This window comes from Heteronotia binoei, chromosome 3 (assembly GCF_032191835.1).
Source record: "Heteronotia binoei isolate CCM8104 ecotype False Entrance Well chromosome 3, APGP_CSIRO_Hbin_v1, whole genome shotgun sequence".
Taxonomy (NCBI): domain Eukaryota; kingdom Metazoa; phylum Chordata; class Lepidosauria; order Squamata; family Gekkonidae; genus Heteronotia; species Heteronotia binoei.
Genome location: NC_083225.1, coordinates 149,606,585 through 149,612,711, shown reverse-complemented (window position 1 = coordinate 149,612,711; position 6,127 = coordinate 149,606,585).

The window sequence follows — 6,127 nt, the reverse complement described above, 5'->3', positions numbered from 1 at the left end:
TTCACAGCTTCTTAGTCAAATGTTTATATTTTGTGGATCTCCAAGTCATACAGCAGAGACATTACAAAATATTGAATATGTTGCAGAATTAGTTTGCATTGCATACCTTTAAGTAGAGAGCCCCGTGGCGCAGTGGTAAGCTGCAGTACTGCAGTCCAACCTCTGCTCACTACCTGAGTTTGATCCCAGCAGAAGCTGGGTTCAGGTAGCTGGCTTATGGTTGACTCAACCTTCCATCCTTTCAAGGTTGATAAAATGAGTAACCAGCTTGCTGGGGGTGAAGTGTAGATGACTGGGGAAGGCAATGGCAAACCACCCCATAAAAAGTCTGCCAAGAAAATGTCATGATGTGACATCACCCTATGGGTCGGTAAATACTCCGTGGTTGCACAGGGGACTACCTTTACCTTTAAGTGGTTGCCCAGATATTATTGTGTTGTATATCGAACAGCATATTCACAACCATGCCTGGGAAAGCAAATGGCCACATCCTCTTTAGTAGCTTCTGCTTGTTGAATACAAGTCAATGCTTCTATTCTGGCCAGCTATACATTTTACAATACATTCACCTGTTTCAGAACATCCAACATTTCGGGCAGCTGTCCAGACATTCCAATTCCACACATTTAAAATTGGAAAAATAAAAATTTTTTGCACCCCCCCCCCTTTCTATATGTGGTTATCTCTCAATATTCTAGTACTTTAGGGCATTGCCACCACATTTGTAAAACCTGCCGCTGATCTTTATATATTCGAATTCAGATGCAACAAGAATTCATTTGGAGTCTGAAAAGTCAAGTTCAAACATCCTTCTTCATCCTTCTTCCATTCAATTAATTGTGGTTTTGACTGATCTTTGTCTCTGCTGGCAAGTATTTCGCTGGGGCATCTTCATTTGACTATAATCCCCTTTAAGCATACCTGCAATCAGGGCTTTTTTTTGTAGTAGGAACTCCTTTGCATATTAGGCCACACTTCCCTGATATAGCCAATCCTCCCAGAGCTTACAAAAAAGAGCCCTGTAAACTCTTGGAGGATTGGCTACATCAGGGGTGTGTGGCCTAATATGCAAAGGAGTTCATGCTACAAAAAAAAGCCCTGCCTGCAATTAACCATTTAATTACATGTCCATATTTATTTGACTTGGATTTCAACACTATTAAAAGTTTTATTATAAAACACTAATAGAGGGCAGGAAGTCCATTAAGAACTTGTACGCTGTCTCTTCATATCAGTTAAGTCTTTAATCCCGTGGCATGCATCCAATTAGTAAATATACATGCCATCAGGGCCTTTTTTGTAGAAAAAGCCCAGTAGGAACTCATTTTCATATTAGGACACACCTCCCAACATCACCGTTGTTTAGCTCGTTTGCATATTAGGCCACACCCCATGGTGCCAAGCCAGCCGGAACTGCGTTCCTGTGCATTCCTCCTCAAAAAAAGCCCTGCGTGCCATACTTACCAATCGGCATTAATTTTTATACTGCACTGCCAGTTTATGATCTGAAATTGACAGAATTTGCTTTTGTACATCTCCCATGTACAACTGTTGAAGTATCATTTCATACAGTATTCCTTTTTTTTGTCTATCCATAAAACAATTTGGATCAGCACCCCCTTTTTGTTTAATTAAGAAATTAATGATTGTTGCCCAAGCACAAATGACCAACTTTTAATCAGGTCAACTGCATAGTCTTATAAGTTTTTTTTTTAACTAGCATGATTTACATCCTGTCAAAATTATTTTTTTAAGGTATGAAAATTGTGTCCATGTTCTTTATGCCCTTCTATCACCTTTAGGTTTAGTCCCCTAGAATTTCCTCAGTAGAAGTATGCCTTTGCAACTTTGCCTTAAGTACCCTATGTGCAAAAAACATTTAAGCAAATAATCAAATTTTAATTGAAGAGTTACCTGTGGATACCACCATTTTGGAACATATCCTCACATCTTATATTCTAATAATGAAGTTAAGATACCTTAAATCCAGTGACTGGATCTGTGAAAAGACAAGGCAGGTCATTCTGCACACCTGAAAAGGGCCCTAAGGCTTGCAGAAAAATATGGAATCTAATCCTCACCCCCCGCCCCTCACCGACTCTGGGTAGCTTTAGAAAGCTGAAAATGATAAAAGAAGCTCCTGTTGCTTTAAAAATGGGTTTTCTCTGTGGCTGTTGCTAGGCATCCATAGTATCCCAAGGTTGGTTCATTCAGTTAAGGGCAGAAAAAGGGGGCAGGGCCTTTAAGGGCGGGATCCTTTGGGCCAGGCCTTACAAGGCTTGCCAGCTCCAGGTTGCGAAGTTTCTGGATATTTTGTGGTGAGTCTGAAGAGGGCAGAGTTTGGGGAAAGGAGAGGCCTCAGCTGGATATAATGCCACAACAGCCAATCTCTCTAGGGGAGAAGATCTCTGTTGTCTGGAGTTCAGTTGTAATTCGGAGCCGGGGGGGGGGCGGGATCTCCAGGTGCAACCCAAGACCTAGCAGCACTCTCTGGCTGATTTGATACCATTTGACTTGCATGATTCAATGAGGTCTGGCTGCTTGTTACCATTCAATAGCAACCACCCAAAAAAGCAAGTTAGAGCTTCAGAGTAGGTCTGCAAGACCCAGGTTCAGATCCCCATCTTGCTGTGGAAGCTGTCTGGGTGATTTTGGGCCAGTCATATATTTAGGCTAACCTACCTCACAGGGTTCTTGTGTAGATAAAAATGAGATGAGCATAATGCAAGGTGTTTTGGTCCACACTGTAGAGAAAGACTACTGTAGTCTTCCTAGGTAAATGCTGTTTGGGAGGGGGGTAGATATGGAAGGCTGCAGACAGAGGGGCAGATTAAGGTAGGATGGCTGTTGAGTGGGAAGGAGAAAAAGGTGCCAACTACAGGTTACAAAATTCTTGGACATTTGAGGGATGGAGCATAGGAAGAATAGAGTTTGAGGACGGGAGAGACATCATACAGATAGAATGCTATAGACTCCACACTCCAAACCAGCCATTTCTCCACAAGAACTACCATTGCCAATCTCCAGGTGAAGACTGGAGATCACCCAGAATTACAACTATAAGTGACAGCAATCAGCTGCCCTGGAGAAACTGGCTGCTTTGGAGGGTGGAGTCCATAGCATTATGCCTGCTGAGGTTGCTTCTCTCCCCAAGGCTCCACCCCCAAATTTCCAGGAATTTCCCAATCTGGGGCTGGCAACCCTTAGGGGAATTGATCTCTGGAGGTGGGAGATCACTCATGATTCCTGGAGAGCTGCCACCACCACTGCTGCTATGGGGGGCAGGGCAGGGAGGGGGGGGAGAAGCAGGAGGATGGCTGGGAGAGTGATGGTGCAGAAAGATGGGGCGGGGAGGCAGAAAAACAGTGAAGGGAGGCAGAAAGAGAAGAAAGTGACAAGTGTGGAGGAGAGAGAGAGTAAGAAAAGGTGATAGAAGGGAGAAAGTATGAGAGAGGTAGGAGGAGAGAGGAAGAAGCAAAGGTGGGTACACACACAAAAAGTTAAAACTTATTAAAAGTTATTTCTTATCAAGTAAAAAACCACGGCACAAGTGTTTTATAGTGATATTATGGAAGACACTGATGTCATGCCCACATGTAGATAGGTCTAGGTGGGCAGCCATGTTGGTCTGAAGCAGTTAAGAGTCCAGTGGCACCTTTAAGAACAACAAAGTTTTATTCAAGATATGAACTTTCATCTTATGAGCTTTGGTCTTAAAGGTGCTAGTGGACTCTTAACTTTATTCTAATGCCCACACCTAGGGTGCGGTCACACTTACATTAAATCCATCTTTAACGTATCTAGTCTCTTTTCTAAGTCTACTTTTTCAAAGGGTCTGTTTCACTGCAACCAGGTGATGGATTCCAACACCAGTAAAGCCCATTCTACCACACAATGGAGCATAAATAAGCCTGCATGGACATTGTAGTATCTGCTGCCACCTAGTGGAGCACTTTCATAAAGCAACTTTAGGATTAAAGTTTTGGTCCTTAACAGTTTAATTGGGGCAGCATGGTATCTGGAGAGCTAGCTTTGACATTTTCTTTTTTTAAAAAAAGAAAATCCCTTTCAATTCAATGGTATATTCAAAGCACACTACAGACCATCACAAGGCCAATCCAAGACAAATTAGCAATAAAGGCAATTCATATGACTAAGTAGCCCCCACTGGGAAGCCTCAAGCAGTTAGGACTATATTAAAAATGCAGCCAAAGAACCAAAATATCACCACCACTGAAATCAACTCAGAATTACAAGTACTCCATTAAAACAACATACAAGATAAACTTTGGTGACATTTAAATGATTGTCAAGACCATTCTGGGAGGGAGGGAACTTCCACATGCTGCAAAGGGTGATTTACACATGGAATTCACTGCCACAGGAGGTGGCAACAGCAACAAGCATGGACAGCTTCAAGAGGATTGGATAAGCATATGGAGCAGAGGTCCATCAGCAGCTATTAGCCACAGTGTATTGATGGAACTCTCTGTCTGGGACAGTGATGCTCTGTATTTTTGGTGCTTGGGGAGCACATTTGGAGGGCTTCTAGCCCTACTGGTGGACCTCCTGATGGCACTTGGTTTTTTTGGCCCCTGTGTGCCACAGAGTGTTGGACTGGATGGGCCATTGGCCTGATCCAACATGGCTTCTCTTATATTCTTATGTATTCACAACATAAAACTACCATCTTCAACCTCATGAGTGGAAGCACCTTGAAAAGTGAAGAGCCATCTTAGCAGTATACCCCCTTTTGTGCCACATCACTGCCTTGGACAGCAGGAAGATTTCAGCCAACCCTGGGGCAACCCCAGATGTGGACAACAGCTGACAGAAACTTCATGTTCCACAGCAATAGACTGCAACCAGGTGATGAATAGTAATGAGTAAACAAGGCTCAAAAGGACAGTGACAGACAGTCTCTTCCCTTAGGATATATAGAAAATAACATTAATTGCCCAGGGCCCCGATGAAATGGGCTGTGGGCAACACATCCCCATACCTCATGAAAACCATGACACATGAGTGCTTACAACTGCAGGCTCTCCAAGTTATTTATGTGGAAAGTTTGCTGAGGATGAGGCCTGTGGCTGCCAGAAATATCATTTCACTTTTTCATTCATAGTATTGACCCTTACAGGGCAGTATCACCAGGTTCAAGCCAGCTTAAGCTATTGAGCTACCACCAAGCCCCTCCCACCCTGGCCATGTCAGCAGATTCCAAGACTTGGGTGCAGAGAAAGCACCAGAGCCCTCTGCTCTGGGTGGACCTGGGAGAGCAGCAGCATGTGCCTCATCTTGGGTTGGCCAGGATGACTCATCCACCCTTACTACCACCACCTCTGGTATGGCAAGTTCAATCAAGTTAAAACAATCTCAGGCAATCGGTGCTCTCTGCCTGACATTGTGGGATGTCACTGCTGATGGGACAAATTATGCTATTGCTATACAGTCTCTTTTATATATAGATATACATATACATACACACACACACACACCACACAGAGCACCCTCTTGGTTAGTGTGTCAAATATGACTTTCCCCAGTAGTTTTGCCATGTCCATTGGTCCTATAGAGCAAGATGCCAGACTTGCAGCTGCTTCTCTGCATGTGCTTCTTCAGCAGGCCTTGGATTCAGTAGGAGCTCACAGGAGTGCAGCTCCTGAACCTTTCTGAGGGTTCCCCCTCCTCCTTCCCACCTTGTCCATTGAATAGTAGGTGCAGCTGCATAAGAATCCCTGGATGAGCTTCGCCACCTGTTTTTCTACAATGACCCTTGATCTTCAGTATTCACCAATCTGTTTTCCACATTTTTTTCAGGTTATCAGACATGGGACAAGGAGGAAAGATGTTTTTTAGGATCATGAAAAACATTCCGCAATTTTGGACCCTAGAAGAAAACTCTGCAGGGTTGCAAGTTTCAGTCCTTCACAAAGCATTTCCAACTTGTATTTTCAGTATTCAAATGTAACTCTCCCACCTTGCCAGATAGGGATGTTTTCCTAGTTTGGAAAGGGAAACTTGTAGCTTCTTGCCCTGCCCAAGCCAGTCAGAAGGTCACCACAACTAGCAATGAGCATTTACGTCCAAACAATAGAACTTTGTAAATCAAAACAAGCTGTTAAGA